At 28.5% G+C, this 19,485-nt stretch overlaps 2 protein-coding genes across 3 annotated transcripts in view; one reads left to right on the plus strand and one right to left on the minus strand.

The window, feature by feature from the left end:
* Nucleotides 1-19,485, plus strand: part of LOC103312469 (uncharacterized protein) — an 82,395-nt gene that overhangs the window by 28,815 nt on the left and 34,095 nt on the right. The window lies entirely within an intron of this gene.
* Nucleotides 1-19,485, minus strand: part of Galt (Galactose-1-phosphate uridylyltransferase) — a 131,824-nt gene that overhangs the window by 1,923 nt on the left and 110,416 nt on the right. The gene's annotated exons all lie outside the window — the stretch shown is intronic.

Below are 19,485 nucleotides of genomic sequence, written 5' to 3' on the forward strand. Positions count from 1 at the left end.
ATGTTTTGACAATAAAAATTTTTGTATGACATCGTTGCAGAATGCATGACAAAGTATTTTATTGTTACATTATTGTAGTATTGTTTACATAGTAATAGAATTAATACCTCATTCTTATATTTTAATCTATTCAATTATTGTGAATTTCGGTTTAGTTTTTGATTTTTTATTTAATTTCTTTTCAAAATTTTGAAAAATATCACAACTTTGGATAGTCAAGATTAATTTATGGGTAGAGGAGCAAACACATATTGAAAAATTATGCGATTGATGTTAAATAGCTGATATCACGTTATATCCCAATGATCTAGATAGTCAAATAGAATGTGAATTTCAGTCAGCATTAGTTGATAACATAGTTTAAAGTAATTTTAGAATAATAGGTAATTGTCATTTTGTGTAGTCTTAAAATCTAACGTAGCAACAAAAATAGCATCAAATTTTTGAGCAATTATTAAGGCAAAATTGCCAGCAGTTATATTATCTTGATTTTATTTAATTGACTTAAAAAAAGACTAAAAACGCATCTAAAAAGATTTAAGGATCGAGGTGTAGTATGACCTGGCAACAGAGACTGAATTAACTTACTTTTAAATAATTTAATTACGATAGTTGTAAACACAAATTCGAAACATTGAATAATTATTAGTTATTACATAACTACTATACTTGCAGCATAATGAACTTTTACAAAAAATAATAACTCAAAATAACTCAAGATGCACAGTCAATATTCTTGGTGCTTTTATCGTCTAGTATCTGTTATTTTTTGGCAAAAACATGTACCTAAGAAATTTGGAGAAAAATAAAAAAACAAAGTGTTAAAATAATTTTCATTTAGTTACCTGTGTGTACATTTTAGTTGCTTTTTAACGAAACTTTTTATGTAGTTAATTGAGAATGTGTGAATTTTACAATTGAAAGTACTGACAATCATTTCAAGACACTTTGTGTGATATTAGAAGTTGGTTTCTTGATTATTTGCGTGAAGATAGCGGTATTACTTATTACTTCTTACACTTATTAGTGATCTACTAATACTGCATATACACAATATACAAGGTTGTTTACTTTTCGCGAATTTTTTGTTTTAGGTAGGTTTTAAATCTAATCAACACCTCGTAGAGGGAAACTGGTGCAATATTGATTTATTTATTCGTTAGGAAACATTAAACTTTCTTCTACAATTTTATCTGCATTTAAGTTGTAAAAACACTTCTATAAAAATCATTCTTAGATTTTTTTAAAATGGTGGGTTAATGTTCTAATGTTCAACCACAAGTTTTTAGATTATTACAACTTATAAAATTAAGTTTTGAAAATTAATTGTTTACAATACTTGTGTTATACATCCGTTCAGTTTTTTTACCGAAAGATATGGAATACGGAATTAACACAGAGATAAGAAAGGTGATGGTGCTTAGTTATTTTTTTTCATACAAATGATATAAACATGAAGCACAACCTACTGTTTTTTTATTTACAATCGAGTCAGAACACATTGATGAGAGTTATCACGATTATAATAATCTAAAGTTTAGGGCTTGTTGCTAACACCTTAAAACAAAATGATTAGTATTATTTTTATTAGTCTTTTATTAGTAATTAAGTGTAAACGGTGGATTCAGTTCAATCTAATTTTAATTGTTATGAAAACATAAGCGAAAAAAATTACGAGACTGCTAAGAATATTATGTATTGTAATTGTATGTAATTGGAAACTTTTAAATTTTATATTAAAATATTGTGATGCCGATGGACGTTAAACAATAAAATTGTCTTCCAGTAAAACAAAGACAGCCAATCTGTACTATAAGATTACAAATAGAAACAATCTAAATAATTATAAATAGTAAGACTGATTTAAGGTAATTTAGCTAATTTACCATTCAGGCAGAGTTATTCTAGTTATTAATAAAACCAGTGCGAAAGCACAAGCTTATAAAGTTCGAGGGCTGTCGTTATGCAACGAGAGTATGCGAGTGTTTTATGTGTTTTAAAATAGTGTTTATAATCTAGGATTCAAAAAATAATATTTTAAACACTTTGTATTAGTATTAGACTTTGTATTAATTGTTTGAGCAGTTTTTTCAGGTTTACCATGTAACAATTTTTAGGTTTCCCTACAATTATAAAAATTTTCTAGAATTATTTTACAAAACTGATTATTACAGGTGCATTTTATCCCATGATTACGGGTATAATAGTATAATAATAAATAAGATAATAATTTTTAGGAAGTGTAGCCATTTTTAGCAATTTTTAGCAATTTAACATAAAACTTAAATTCTTTGAAGGCGTGAATGATTTATTTTGGGACACCACCTTTGTTCTAAAAAAGTGTCCGATTAATTGGACACTTATTTTCAACCAGAAGTAAACATATTTCTAGGGGTAGGCAAGATTTTTTTAAGTAAATGACTATTTAGAGACTAGAATTCAAGAAAATTAAAGGTTAAAGCAATTTAAAAATTCTCGTATGGTGGGATTGATTTTCCTTTATCTAAATCTAGAATATATTTTTAAAAATATCCCACTCACCAACGGAAAAGTAATAAAAATGTTTCTAACATAGCAAAGATTTACAACATTAATAAAGTTCACTTGCGGAGTTTATTTTAAAGAAGGGTAACTCTATTGTATGTTTACAATAAACTCTCCACTAACAATTCTTGTTTAGCTGGTTTGTTTAGTTTTATAATTTCTTATATATTTCTTGTCTAAAATAAAATAGACAAACAATTTACTTGGGTAGTAGCAATAAGTACTCGAAAACCGAGTTGAGCATAATCTGATTACAATATAATTAGATTAATAATGCAATGACAGATTAATTTAATTAGAATTACAAAGTAATCTGATTATTTTGTATTCAATTACATTGTAATTGCAATTACTTTGTTATTAGCTGTAACAAATTACATATTAATTCAATTGAAAAGTAATCGTGTACTTTGTAATTAATTATACATTACAAAATATTAATTTAGAAAAGCATCCCCTAAGGAGGCTACATGGGCTATTTAAGTTTGAATTCCAGAAAATTAATTAAGAAACACGTTAGGTTTTTTAAAAATTTCACCTTGAAGGGAGGAGGGTGGTTACACAGTAATTGAATTAATATGTACTTAGTTACTCACATTACTTGAGTAATCTATTACAAAGTAATCCAATTACAAATTACAGGGTAATTGTAATTATTAATTAATAATTAGATTACATTTTTTTCCGAGTCGAAAGTTTTAAATTAATTTCAGTATCGCAGTTGTATAATCATATTAATTAATTCATTTTAAACCGACATTAGAAACGAACTTTCAAATGTCTTCAGCTCCAACCAGCGATAAAACATTTCTATTTATTGTAGTTGATGTACCAAGAGATATAAAAAAATTCGTTAATTTGTGTTATTTAATCAAAACATAATAGGGACCATTGATAATAAATTTAAAATCCCAAGCAAACATTATTTGCCCACACGTAGGTAGGTAATTTATTGGTTAATTATTGTCGTGATTAATTAACCCTAATTGCACCTCACCTGTTGAAGACAAATGAGTCCATTACTACAAAATGTAAACAGACTTTGAATGATCTAAAGTGGATTTTGTAAAGCAAATAGTTAATAAGTGTTGGTGGCAGTGACAATGAAAACTAATTGATAGTTTCAATCGCAGAAACGAAGGTACAGTATAGCTCAGTCAAATTAGACAAATCGGTGGAAAAAATTCCTAGAGAGTTGGAGTTTTTTTAAAGCTTTCTTTACACTTAGGTAGACATATATTAAAAGTCGAGGTTGGAGGCGAGCTCGAGGAGGGGTAGGGGTTTGAAGCAATCTTTTTTTGGTTTTTTGCTTATATCTTGGAAACTGTTACTCCTATCAATTTTTATTTTCTTACCAAAATTAAAGTTGATAAAATTTCCTACAAAATAGTTATATACATTTTTGTTGTAGGACTAACCATAAGCGAGTTATAGGGCTGTAAAGAAATAATCATTTAAAAAAATGTGCTCTAAAAGAGAATGTCTTGTGATATGAAAAACTGACAGTAAACTGATTTTTTTGGGTCCAGCACTTTATTAGACGAGAAAGGGGGCGACGTAGGGGTCACAGAAGTCTTCAGAGTCGTCTTTAGATGCTGCATTTTCGTCTTCGTCTCAAACATTGAAAACTGAATTACAGTCTTGTTCAGCAAAATATTAATAAATAGATGATTTAATATAGATGTTTTGAATAAATCTTATAATAAACTGTATGTATTGAGTCCAACAGTTTATTCTATCATATCTTCTGGGTAATCTTCAGATGCTGAATTGTAGTCTTCAACTGGAGAGCCCGAAGGAAGAAAGTATTTTTCCCCCTTATTTCCCACTCTTAGGTTAGTTGGGAGACGTTTTACACACAGTATTCCACGTAAATACTTATACTAATGTTTAGTTATACAGTGTCATGTAGACACCAAACTTCAAAAGCTAGTAGCTCGCTTACGGTTAGTCCTACAACAAGAATGCTAGGACCACTTTGTAGGAAGTTTTATCAACTTTAATTTTGGTAAAAAGATAAAAATTATAAAAATATTGTGATTTTTTTGATAAATTTTAATTTTTTTAAATCAAAAAAACTGCTAAAATTTGATAGTAAATTTAAAAATAATTATTCATCGTTTTGTTACGGAACGATTACCTGGTATGAAACATAAAAACATAAAAAAATAATGAAAACTAAAGAAGTTAACACAAAAAGTTTGTGGCTCCATATTTTTTAAAATATGACTTTAGGAATTTTTTCAACATTTTTCCCGTAATCTGCACTTGCTTCTCAACAACGTACCACTGAGTTGGTGCGCCAGTTTTTGAGCACAAAAACATAAAAAGACAGCTTTAGCCCCCTCTTCCTCTCGAGACTTTTGATATACAGGCTGTCCGGAAAGTCGCGCACCTCATTGAAGGGGAGTAATTGGATAATCCTCAGGGTACCGAAAAAATGTTTAAAAAAATTCCACATGCTCTGTTTTTATATCAGAGCCAAAACAAATTATGGAAAAAGGCAACATTGCACAAAGATACACGTGAAAACTGAAATTAAAAATTATAATTAAAGTCTTGGATACCATTAAAAGGTGTTGAACATATTTAATTTCTAGTCTTTAAAACCATGGTTACGCCATTGTTGTTAGTCAGATTAGTTCGCGCATTATCGTAATTTTTAATTATGTTATTGAATGCAACTGAGCGGAGAACAGCTTTATTTATTGTAATAATATTTTAAACAACTTAAAAACCGAACAAACAATGCACTAAAAAATTATCACAAACGCTCAAAGGTTTGACTTGTACCGTTTGCAATGTTTCTGGAGTGATCGTAGCACTAGCGGCATGATTTCGGTTCACCAACTTCTCACGAGTTCTTCTAAAATTGCTTCTTCCGCAATAACGGTCTTCGTACCTCTGGACCGATCAAGTTCCCTTAGTAAAAGATCCAAACGACCAGTTGATAGCATTCTTTGGTCCAGTCAATGCAAATTCGAGTTTTCGTCTGGATCGGCATCCTGACGAGCGGCTTCACTTGCATTTCCAGCGTATTCACCAAACAGCAAACACAAGTCACAATATTCATAGTAGGAAAACATTTTAATCCTTCACTGACACTGTTTGAAACTGAGAAATTACCGCTGACAGACGAAACAAGAATTTTAATGACATTATAAGCAATCACCGTAACCATGGTTTCATCTGAACAACAATGGTTTGTGCCAAGTGTTGCCAGATTTATTATCATTGTTGACTCAAAAATTTTGTTAACATTTCTTAAAGGATGTGGGAAGGTTTCTTGAGTTCTTATGTTACTACGTCCTTTTATGTAATGTCATTTATACCACAAATGAATTTGGATTCGAAAAGGTAGTGCAAACACCTTCATTTTTAGCAAACAATTTTTAATCTTTACTTCATCATATCTTCATCAATAAAAGACTTAGATTTTTTTTTAACATTCTTCTGGTTATCTAGGGCATCGGCCGATGATGTAGTGTCACGGCGGTGCGCGACTTTCCGGACACCTGTATGTCTACCCAAGTGTAAAGGAAGCTTTTAAAAAAAATCCATCTCTCTTGGAATTTTTCCCATCGATCGTCTTATTTTTGCCTAATTTGACTGGGCTAGTAAAACTCAGTTTTCAGATTCTATCCCTTACATTTTACGTTAAATAGCAGTTTATTGTTTCAACTTTAACCATTTGTATGTTTTGCAGTTGTTGCAGTTCTCGATTTTTTGCCAGAAATGTACAACGGCTTTATTGTTAAGTAATTTGTTTAATATTTGTTTTAATATTATTATTATATTAATCAATACCTTCGTAATAATTAAAACATTCATAATAACCTTGCACTACCCGTTTTTAAGTTTGCATAATTCTCTTGTTCACTATCAACATTCCATCATTTCTGAATATTTCACATCAGTATATTCCTTCCTATTGTTCGGCCGTATTATGTTCTCATAATAATATGTACGAACTAAATTCAATATGCATTGTATCTGGCGGTATTGTTTGGTTTAACAACAATAATAATTTATCTTACGTGTTAACATTACAAATAGTGATTAATGATTTCTTTTATGATAATTTTTCGAGATTTACAAATTTGATTGATGGCCCAAACTTACTTAAAACAGTTAAAGCAATTTTGGTAAAACAATAAGTAAACAAGACAAATGCGTTTTATTGCCAACTTTACAATTCCAATCCAACGTTTTGTCTTCTCAATAAGGTCACCAGAAATTCCCACAGAAAGGATAACAGCTTTGTGTAATGGACGGATTACATGCAAGACGAGGCTTAGGATAATGGTTTCGCACGATATTGACAAATTAGTGTAACTCATCATTTGTTAATAAATTACCGCCATAAAAATGATTCAGAAATGAACTTTCTGTTTAGCTTAACACAATGAGTACAAGACGATTGATGGTCTCTCTTCCACCACTAATAGGTTCTTCCGTCCAAATCCATTTATTTGGGAACACTTCGCTTAAATATTCCGAAGAGAGGTGGAGCTCAACACAGCTGATACCGAACGGTCTTATCAGTAAAGCAGATCGTATGTATCGATCTCAGCTGTGAATTTCCTCAAAGACGGGCAAAGCAGAGAAGATTTATTGCGATTACTGGGCTTTACACCTTTCTGAAACGTGAACTCTTTATGTTGAACAGCTTTGGATTCCAAAGTGTTTCGTAAAAATAAAACATAACACTATATCTGAAGTTAAATAAGTACTCAAGATTATAAAATTATTTTGGATGGGAGACCTGGGTCAGAGAATAATTCCATTTAACGTATCGTTTTTTTTACATACAGGGTGTCCCAGTGATGTGAAAAACTCCATTATGAACCTTTATGTGTTAGAAAATTAATCTTTTTTTACGAAACCCGTAAATGCTAACCCTCTGACTTACCCAAAATTATTTTTAAGTATAGGTACAGTGTGTGTCCGAAATGAGCAACAATACAAACTTATGTTTTTTTAATGGAGCATTTATACTGTTTTGCATTTTTGAATGTGATGTTTTTAAGATAAATTGTTATTGGTCCATTTTGCCTTGTTTTTAAAATAACTTGATTTATTTTAGCGTAAACACACTTTTAAAAAAAATATTACATGAAAACTTAGAAACTTAAGAAAGTATGAGGCTTTCACCACTTTAATTTATTACATTTATTACAGTGAAATAACTAAAATTTTAATATTTTTGTCGAGTTTTTTAATACCTTATGAACTCCCACAAATAATGGTTCTTGTGTTTTTGTCAAAAAAAATCAAATTATTTTAAAAACTAAGCAGAATCGACCAATAGAAGTTTATAGCAAAATCATCTGTATTAAAAGCTACGTGCAAAAATGCAATAAAATTTAGGGTCTTTCATTTGAAAAAACATAACTTTAGTGTTTTTTTTTTAATCTTGGAACATCCTGTATATATACCGCAATATTTTAGAAACATGCAGCAGAAACGCTATAATCTTTAGATTACATGCAATATCTCTAATAATAAACAAATTATGAAGCTTTTTCGGATTGTTGGGACAGCCTGTTTAGTCTTCATCTTTAAACTAATTGTAAATTAAATACAGCGAGTTGAAAACGTTCATTTTTGACTTTTAAATAATTAAACAATAAATGTTTCTTACAAAAGCCGTAAATACTAACTCTCTGCATCACCTTATAAAATTATTTTTAAGTATACAGGATGTTTCCGAAATGAGCTAAAATATAAAATTATGTTTTTTTTATTGAAGACTCTAAATAATTGAAAAATAAATACTTTTTTACAAAAGCCGTAAATACTAACACCTGTATCACCCAAAATTATTTGTAAGTATACAAAATCTTTCACAAATGAGCTAGAATATAAAATTATGTTTTTTTCATTGAAGACTCTAAATTTTATTTTTTTGGACGTACCTTTTAATACTAATAATTTTGATCCATGTATTGGTCGATTATGCTTATGAAATACATAATTTGTTTTTTTTGACAATTACACGCTTTCTTAGAAAAAATATTACACAAAACCTAAGAATCCTAGAAAACTACTACTTTCACCACTGTTTATAGAAATGATTAAACTTAAGTCTGTATTAACTCTTTGGCACATTTGCAATTAGAAACGTAAAAAATAACTTGAAAAAGTTAAATGAAACATCCTATTTTTCATTTTGCTTCTCAAATAGCTATTATTAAATTGTATGTTTAAAAATATTTTAGTTATTTCGCTGTAATAAATACTTACCGTCATTATTATTTCATTTTTGACTACTGAGACAATGGTTAATACTTTTTTTAATGTTTAGTATTAAATATCTTTTGAGTAATCGGAAAAGACATTTAACTGTTTAGAGAAATATCTTAATAGTCTTTTACATAATCAATAAAATAGTATACTATTATACGAGGTTTATAAGACGTTCTATTGTGGCACGAATGGTTTTGGAGTGCTCCGATAGAAGGAGTGCAACAAATAAGTCTTATAAAACGCGTGTTACATACTATTTTTTCTACTTTATATTTTTGTTGTTTGTTTTTGTTTAGATTAACTTATCAAAATCTATTATAACAATTTCCTTTTAATTTTGTTAATTATATATTTGGGTTTTATCAATAAACGACTTGACGCTGTTGACAAATCACACACTAGATTACAGTGATGACTGATGACACCCAGCCCAGCACTGCCAATACAACTCCTAAAAATTTACTAAAAGAAGTTGCACAAACAATTTGTGAAAACAATATAGAAAAAATAAATAAAAGGGTGTGCCAAAAAAATTAAGTTGCAACAAACTCTTCAGTGCTCATTTAAAGTGCTCAGAAGCAGTGAAAATTAATTATTACAATTAACTATTTAACCAAATTCAATTACTTTGTAACTGATTACTTACTCAAATAATGTTCATTTACAGTTATCCAATTCGAAAGTAAAATTACCGTTGGGGGCGCCACTGAGCTAGGTCAAAAACAGTAACCGTAAATGGCGGGAAAATGTTTATTCGGATATTTTGAGCGTTGTACGAATTTTGGGGCTTCACAATTATTACATTGCCTATGCGGAATGATTATTGCATCTTTGATGCAAGAAACTTATGTTGACAAATGAGAGATGACAAGGAAAACACGAATAACGAATGACTGTTTGGTTCACTTTCTTTATTGGAAAATTATTACAAAGACATTGAAAAACCTACCTTTTAGCATAATTTACGTTTAAATGTATCAGCAGTTGTTAATCTTTATTGTAGTTTTGCAGATTTACCGCAGCATTTCATGATTTTTTCAGTGGAAAATTCTAACCTAAAATTCACACACTTCACTAATTTATTGGTTTCTTGAGCCAAACTTTGTGTTCGCTGTGATCCATTACTTATAATCTTTAATTAGACAACTGTTTGATAACACTTTGTAATCAAAATTTAAATATTTTTCACTTTTTATCCACTTTCAAGTTCCAACAATAAACACTTTATACCACGAAAAACTATAGAACCAAAGTCAACGCTAGTATTTACCACCACGTACTTTTAAAGTAATTCTTTCTATTGTAAATAATTAACACTATACACGCAAAATTGTTGAACAATTCATTAAATGTCAGTTAAATGTGGCATTACGAAAATTTCTTTAACTGTTTTCGACATAGTTCAAAAGTCATCACCAGAGGGCGTCTAGTTAATTTTATTTCCGAATATAATCGGTAAAGTGTAACTAATTACATATTAATCTAATTACAAAAGTAAAGCAACTATTTAACTATTTATATCCGTATCTTTATAATTCTGTTAATTATCAGCCCAATTGCATTGTTTCTTGTTTTGATATCATATATAAATTTTAAAAAAATATTTCAACATCAGTTAGCTTTTGAAATATTTTACTTATTGAAATGGAGCAGAATTATGTGCGATAAAAGTAAAACAACTTTTAGTATAAATTTAAATATTTTAGAATAAAAAACCCCTGTGGTAATCGAAGAATTTAGAAATGTCTTAGTTCAAAAAAACACAGTTTCTTCATTTTTTAACCCTTTTAAATATTAATTATCATGGATATATCTTCAAAAATGTCGGATTTTAATTCAAGCTTTAGCATCTCATTTAGGGGATGATTTTCCAAAGTAATAAGTTATTAAATAATCGATTACGTTATTAATTAATTTAATATGTAACTTATCACAGCTATTGAAAAGTAATTCCAATTACAATGTAAGTAAATCTGTAATTAATTATTAATTAATGTAATTACATTATAATCAGGGTTGTTGTTTAAAACATTGTGTTTTATGCGTTTTAAATAACTTACCATGTTTAAAACTTATTTGATTAAAACCTTTAAAACTTTGTTGAAAACACGTTTTTTATTTTAAAATTATTGTCTAACCAGTACATATTTTTTCATTTGGAAAATAAATTAGGAGTGGTGTTTCCCCCAAATGCGGACAAATCAAAACACAAACACACGATGTAGGTATTTTTGTTGCTATTAACATTAATTATTTATTAACATATTAATAGAAAACAAACAAAATGTTAAGACATATTACATACCACACAGCTTAGATGGAAATTTAATTTAATCATTTTTGGTTAAATTTAGTGCTTTAAAATTGCTAACCAATTTTGATGCTTTCTCAATTCTCAAATAAAAAACTCTTTGTTTTGTTTAATTTAATTTTTTTTAACAACCTTGATTATAATCTCCGCTTTAAGGTGATTAAAGTCCAACTTTTATACGATTCTTATAGTTTGTATGTAATAATTTTTTAGGCGTGTTTTCGTTAAAAAACTCGATCAATAACAATAACAAAAAACATCAGTGATGGAAGCTACATTCAAAAATGCAAAAAATATAGTGTTTAAAAAATATTTTATGTCGTAGCTAATTTCGGAAACAACCTGTTATACTTGAAAATAATTTTAGATAAGTCACTGTGATAGAATCTATAGCTTTTGTAAAAAAAATAATTTCCTAACATTTAAAGATCTGTAATGGATTTTTCAAATCGTTGGTACACCCTGTATGTACTTTCCAAATGAGTCAAAGAAATATAAAAAAATCGAGCGTTATTTTAATGATAGCACAGACAAAAAACATTTGTTTGAAGACAACCACCAAAAAGCATCTTTTGTGTTATGAAAAACGTTGACATCAACCCTTTCAATTATCGCATAATAGGAATTAAGTTGCTCCGTATTATTTCTTACCTGCTTTTAATTACATTTTTTATCACATTTTAGATATAAAAGCTTTTGCTTGTTAGGTTTTCCAGTTAAGCTAGGGGCTGCAGCGGAAACTTAATTAAAATTATTTTATTTTTCCTTCATAATGAAATTTTTTGCTACGCTACCACCCTTTCTAATATAATTTTGCGCTTAATTTAGGTATTAGTTGGACGCTTTTACGATGTAATTGTTATTTTAAAACACTCATCTAAACGAAAATTGTTTTATAATTTTTTTATAATTTCAACTCAAAATCAGAAATATTTAACTAATTTGTAGAAAATAAATTGCTTGTATCAATAAATTATTGTTAGAGAGAATTGAAGGCAATTATTTTGCTGAAAATCTGAGCGACGCTCGATAAATTTCTCTCATTAAATCCGAGTTTCAAAGCGAGAAAGAGCAGAATTGTTGCAGCAAGAAATCTCATTTTTATTTTTTGTGTTAGTTGGATCAATATAAATATTTCACTCGTATTATGAGATATTACAGCGACGTAATAAATCATGTAAGACTGAACATATTGTGAAATATGAAACGCTTCCACATTTCGAGCAAATAATTTTGAGAATGTCATTATTCAGGAGGTAGGTAACTTGACGCCCCTTGACTTTGCAAATAAAAGTGATCGTTGAATAATTAATGAAAACCGCCTCCAAATATACGTTTTAAGTAACCGAACAAATACATAATTCACGAATCACTTGGCTGGGAAAACCACTTATTTTATTAATTTTCGTCTAATCCATTAGACACTTGAACTCCTTTTCTTTCAATCAACTCAGCCGCGAACAGATTCAATTAAAACGAGATTAAAGGATGATGCTCGAAATTATTGAATCGAGTTTTCTTGTTTGTGGTTATGAACACTTTTCTGGCACAAAGACTCACTTCAAAGGACCACTAAATTTTCGTACTTTATTTTACAAACGCCGGAGGTGAAAACGCGTTATTATTTCTTGAATATGAAAAAGGGATTCTAGTTTTTAAATTGAAGAGCTTAGGCAATATAGCCTTCGATATAATGCCAAGCGGCATTCCACTGAATCTGTGGGGAATGTAATAAGGCGAGGATTAAAGCTCTCAACAATCGGAGGTTAACATTATTAAGTAATTCTGATGATAGTTCCAAGGGGCGATGCAAATTTGGTTGAGGTTTTTCGCAGTTTCTGCGTTGAATTATAAATAAAAACACTCAAGCCTATTCCTTCGCTTGAAAATTCACATTAATTTTAATTTTCCATTCATGTAATTTGTAAATTATAAAAAAAAGTCTTTTAAAGTCCTTTTAAAAAAAAATTTGATTGTAAATTTCTATTGATTATTTAATTTTTTAGAACGTTCTTCATTACATAAAAGTTTTATTCAATTGCAAACATTTATTTTTAATTCGATCAAAACTTGCCAATAACATACTGGCATATCGGACTGTAGTTATATTTATGACACGTGCAAACTTTGACCAAAATAAATATTGCAACTTTTTCAAACTAGAAAAATATAGAAGAGGAAAAAACACGTGTCCAATCCATTAGTTTTCAAAGTTTCCAAGCTACATTCGACAATCCTTTAATTCAGAGCTTTTATTTTTAAACACACGTTTCAGAGATATTTTTGTGGTATTAACACTGCCCACATTTTCGTTATCCTTTTGAGGGGTAAATATATAACATTTATTTAATCTTCAGAAGATTATACGCTTATTTTAATGATGCGTTAGGGAATCCTTTTTGTAAAAAATCATTTTTAATACCTGTTTCACCATTTTCACTATTCTAATTTATTCTATGCCATTGCTAAAAACATTGCAAATTGTTGATAGTAAATGTTTCTGTAATAATTTTACCATTTTTGTTATCTTTTCTCCAAAATCCAAAATTTGAAACCATTTTAAAAACACATATCAAGTTGTTCAAAAGACACAAAACTTATTGGACTACTTAAAAATGGTTATAACTCACGTCAGTTTAGCTTTTTAGTTGCATTTCCAATAAACTTGTTTTCTTTTTTTAAAAGCTTTTATTTAACTTGCTCTGTTGTCTGTCTGTCTGTTTTCATATTTTCGGACCCAAATTTGAAAAGATTCCAAACGTCCCAATGATTTGAAATTTTGTATACTTACTTAATCTGCATGACAATGCAATCTTGTGAAGTTAAATACCCCCTAAAGGGGTTAAATGGGGTTTTGAAGTTTTAGGTTATGTTTACAAATGGGTTTTCAATGTGTACATACCGTAACTTATACCAACATTAACGGTATGTTTGTCATTGGGAAATATATTAATACCTAATCATTTTCATTACGTTTCGTTACAAGCAAATGTCGCTTTTTTTAATTCATTTCCTTTGAACAATAGAGTATAGACACAGAACAGAGGTTAAGATGTACTTTCAACGCTAACAGCTGTTTTTAATCACATACTGCTAAGCAAGTTTGCACAAATCAGCAAAATAATGGCGAATCTAAACCTTAGAGAAAAACACTTTGAGAATAAGTAAAAACTAGAAAGCAATAAATAAAAAAATGGGAGCAGTCATAAGTCATAACAATATGGCATTAAGAATTACTTTCTTAAATTGAGCACAGTTCCCAAAGCTTTTATAAATTTTAAAATCCCAATTTGTGAGCAAAAATATTAGTTTTTACATTTTTGTGCATTTTCTAAATAAAAACTTTTCTAAAAATATATTTTTAATTATTTTTTTATCCGAAATATTAGTAGTTTAGGTGAATTGTCATAAAAGTGGTTTAATTTGTCTTAAAATCTGTAAAGGCAGCATATTAGTACGACAACTGGATATGTTTTTAATGATAAGATACTTTATTCTCTCCGAAAATTAAGAAATGAGCGTTCTAACAATTTTAGAAAATAAAAAACTCGTGTTTTTATCGCAAAAAACGCTGCGATAATTTTTAAGTCAGTTGTGACTAATTATACGACACAATTTACCGAAGCATTATTGCAACGTTTTTTCGGGTTAGAGGCACTGGTTTTTTATTTTCTACATTCGTTGGACTGCTCAACTCTATTTTTGGACTGTAAGTAATATTTTAAACGCAAATAATATAATAAATCTGGGAAACATAAATCATATGAAATTTGGTGGATGCGCCGGGAAATTTGCTAAATTAAGTTTTGAAATATTAAATTTAAACACCTGGAAAGATCTTTTGTTTTATTTATATTGTAAATTGAAGAACAGTACATTTATAATTGCTTGAATGTTTCTTCTAACCAGCTAGGTGAGTCTGCTAAAGCATATTTCTACCATATTTCAAAAATTAATATCACACACAAATAAGCGTCTGCTTTTAAATGGTCTGAAGTTTTCTCTTCGCACTTGAATTTTTTTTAAGTTTTTCGACGAGTCCGTTTAATTAAAATTAACTAATTAATTAATACTGCGTTGTTCAAAATTATTATTTTTTGTCATTCCAAAAAAACCATGCTTGAATATTGTTTTGTGCAATAAAAACATGTCGCCAGCCCCAAAAACTAATTAAATTGAAAAAAAAATGAGCGTTTAATATTCAACAAAAAATATAGTTAACAGACCACTCTGCGAAGGGTTTTAATAAGAAAAAATGTTGGTTTTCTAATCCCGTATCGAATGGTGTAAAAATAAACAACAGTTCCAATTTTAAATAAAAAGATCCAATTTTAAAAAGTTTTGATGTAAATTGTGAACACCCTATAATAATTCAGATTAATTAAGTTTAATTAATGAGTCTGTACATAACGAGTAGACCTAGACCAAAAGGAGCAATGTTTGAATTTTTTTTAAATAAGTAATTGGCTTCTTCGATCCACATTTTTCGGCTCAGTAGTTTAATTTCCAATAATGGAATTAAAGGAAGAAATGATTTTCCAGTTTCTAAGAACAATCATCTATTTTTTATTATAATTACATTACATTAGAAATAAGTTCTAATATGTTCTAATATGTCTAATGGTTGAAGTAATTGATTTAAGCCAATTTAGACAAATAAAGCGATAACACTTTTAGGTAAGTTCACAAATGTTTAATAATGTTCGAAAATATTAATAAGTAAACATGCATCAAATTTGGTGGATGCGCCGGGAAATTTGCTAAATTAAGTTATAAAATATTTAATTTAAACGCAATGATAAAAAGGATTTTTTGTTTTATTTATTTTATAAACTAAAAAACAGTACATTTATACTTGTTTTAATGTTTTTTCTAACAAGATGAGTCTGCTAAAGCATATTTCTTTCATATTTCAAAAACTAATAATCACACACAAATAAGCGTCTGCTATTAAATGGTCTGAAGTTTTCTCTTTGCACATAATTTTTTTTTAATTGTTCTACAATTCCTTTTAATTAAAATTAACTAATTAATTATTGCCCAAAATTATTATTTTTTGTCGTTCCAAAAAAACGATGCTTAAATAAGGTTTTGTACAAAAAATACGTTAAAAACATGTCGCCAGTCCCAAAAAATATTTAAATTAAAAAGAAATATAAGTTTTTAATATACAGTAAAGAATTTGTTTAGTAGACCACAATAAGAAAAAATATTGGTTTTCTAATTCCGCATCAAATCTTGTAAAAATAAGCAACTGTTTTATTTTAAAACAAAATGCTTCAATATTTAAAAAGTTTGGAAGTAAATTGTAAATTGTTAGTAACTCTGTAGTAATTCAGATCAATTAAAATTAACTAGGTTTCTAAGACCTAGGACTGGTTTATAAAAACGTTATTAATTTTATTTTAATTTGAATTCGCAATTAAATGCGTCATTAAGTAATCACGTGACCAAATTGGAGCAATTTAATTTGTCCATTCGCATTGTTAACTTCTAACAACAAATTAAATTTTAACAAAGATTTTTATAAACCGTCCCCTAGTCACCTAATCATAATGTTATCAAAATAGCATTATTTGTATTTTTTATTAGTTTTAAAAATTAAGGGTCGGTTCATAAAATTTTAATTCATTCATTAATCAATTCATCAAGTTGGTTTAATTTAGTCACATGTTCAGTTAATCACGCATTTAATTGTGGATTAAAGTAATGACGCTTCTGTGAACCGGTCCTTAAGGTGTTAAAACTAATTTTTTTTGTATGTATTTTTTAAAGTAATTTAAACCAATTTGAAAAAAAAATTAAGTACATGTAAGAAGATAAAGAGGTATTTTAATAAGCCCAAAAAAATAATAGCATGTCATCAAAAATATTACTATGACGTCATACTTTTTGGGACGCTCTGTGTAATAAAAAAAATTTTTTTTTCTGCATTGCATCGTACAGTATAAAAACATCTACAAAATATTAAAAGTCTTTACTTTGGTACTAACTGAGCTACAAACAAAAGTTGCATGATTTTTATAATAAAAGTAGGTAATTATGCAATAATTACATAAAACTCTAATTGATGCACAACGAGTAGATTTTGTACAAAAGCAGCAATGTCTGAAATTTTTTTATAATAGGTAACTGGCTTCTTTTATCCACATTTTCCGGCTCAGCAGTTTAACTTCCAATAATGGAATTTGGGGAAAAATGATTTTCCAGTCTGTAAAAACATTCATCCTTTTTGTATCATAATTGCATTACATTAGAAAAAATTCTAATATGTTCCAATATGTTTAATAGTTAATGTAATTGATTTAAGCCAATTAAGACAAATAAAGCGGTAATACTTTTAAGTAAGTACACATAAGTTTAATAATATTAGTGAGTAAACATGCATCAAATTTGGTGGATGCGCCGGGAAAGTACATTATAATTTCCTAGATTTTTTACCGGTACATATAATTTTTGTATCCACGCTTAAAACAAAAAATTACAAAACTTTTTGTGTCTTATTAACAATTACATTAACGAAGTAAGCTAAAGTTATATCATTTACATGGTGACAAATTTTTCTTTAATTTAGTTTCATAACAAGGACAATAAGTACAACAATAAGTCTATTTAAGTTCATATTGCTCATATTTCATGTAGATTACTGTGTTTCTGCCACAATAATACGCAAATTAGCTTAAAACAGGGAAGTGTCGTCTGAATAGAATTCATAACTTCTGCTGTACTAGAAATACCTTCAGTTCCCAGAAGGAAATGTAATTTAAATTGCTTTTATTCCAGATTTGATTGAAGCTGTAGGTGTTAATTAATAACTGCTAATTGTGTTCGTACGAGTATAAAGCAAAAATTGTTATTTTATGCTCAAAAACAGATGAGCAAAAAATTTTACAAAAATAGACTTTTACTGCTATTTTAAATGAAATAAAACAAAAACTTACAGTAAGATGATATAATTTTTTCCTTTCTTGGTGTATTAATAATTAATAATTTAATAATTAATTTCTATCAATTAATACAGGTGTAGTAACAAAATTGATACGAAAAACGTCAGTATTATACACCGAAATAACAATAACATACAAATAATTTTAAGACATAAGTCAAAAAATCTGTCTATTATAGAATTCATTTAAAGTATATGGTTCAAAATGTAGACAAATATTTTCTTTTTAAATAAATTTAAATTGCAAGGTGTGCGTAGATGTACAGGTAAACTATTGTATAGTTTTATTCCTGCATAATGAAATTTTTTTTCCGTCAGCGTGAGTTTGTGTTTTGGATACTCTAAGTCTAATTTGCGAGTGTTGCACTTATGGTCGTTAGTGACATTAAATAGTAGATTCTGTGTAACGAAAAATAAAAGTAATCTATCTATGTATAAACCAGTTACTGTCAAAAAGTTATTGCTTTTAAAGATGTTCCTAGAAGTTTCATTATATTTAAGTTAAACATAGTTCTCATGACTTGTTTTTGAGCAACAAATACTTTTGATATCTTTCCACTTTGCCACCAAAATATTATACCGTAGCTTAGTAATGATTGAAAATTTGCGAAGTATATTATTCTTAGTTGTTCAATGTTAATGTATTTTTTTAAAACACGTATTGTAAAATGTACTGAGTTTAATTTTTTTAATAAATTATCTATATGATTAGTCCAGCTTAACTTATGGTCAATGCATATTCCCAGAAAATTAGTTTTCTCTATTAATTCAATTTCTTTAGTTGATATTACAATTTTATTCGGTTTCTCTGTATCCTTGTGATTACATATTGCAAAATAAATGCCGTAGGTTTTTTCAAAATTTAACACTAATTTATTTTCTTTAGTCCAGTTTATTACCTTATTCATGCATATCTTTGCTTCTTTCATTGTATCTGTCATATTTTCACCCCAAATTAATATGTTTGTGTCGTCAGCAAAGTTAACTGCACTATTGTTGTCTGAGGCTGTTAAAATGTTTAATAGGTCGTTTATATAAATTACGAAAAATAAAGGCCCTAGTATACTACCTTGAGGTACACCTTGTTTAATTAGAACTTTATTTAATGTACCTACAGTACTGTTTTTTGTTATTGTGACCTGCTGATACCTATTATTAAGATAAGATGTGATCAACTTTAACATAATTCCTCTTATGCCGTATTTCTTTAATTTACTTATTAGGATGTTATGATCTAGGCAATCGAAGGCTTTGGAGAAATCTAAGAAAATTCCAAGAACCACCTTTTTTTCTTCTATTTTATCTAACAGAACATTAGTGAAGCTAAATATAGCTGAGTCAACAGATTTCTCTTTAATGGGTCCGTGTTGGGATGAATTCAGTAGCTGAAATTTCATTAAACAGTTAGTAATTCTGGAAGATATAACAGTTTCAA

Source organism: Tribolium castaneum, chromosome 1 (genome assembly GCF_031307605.1).
Source record: "Tribolium castaneum strain GA2 chromosome 1, icTriCast1.1, whole genome shotgun sequence".
Lineage (NCBI taxonomy): Eukaryota > Metazoa > Arthropoda > Insecta > Coleoptera > Tenebrionidae > Tribolium > Tribolium castaneum.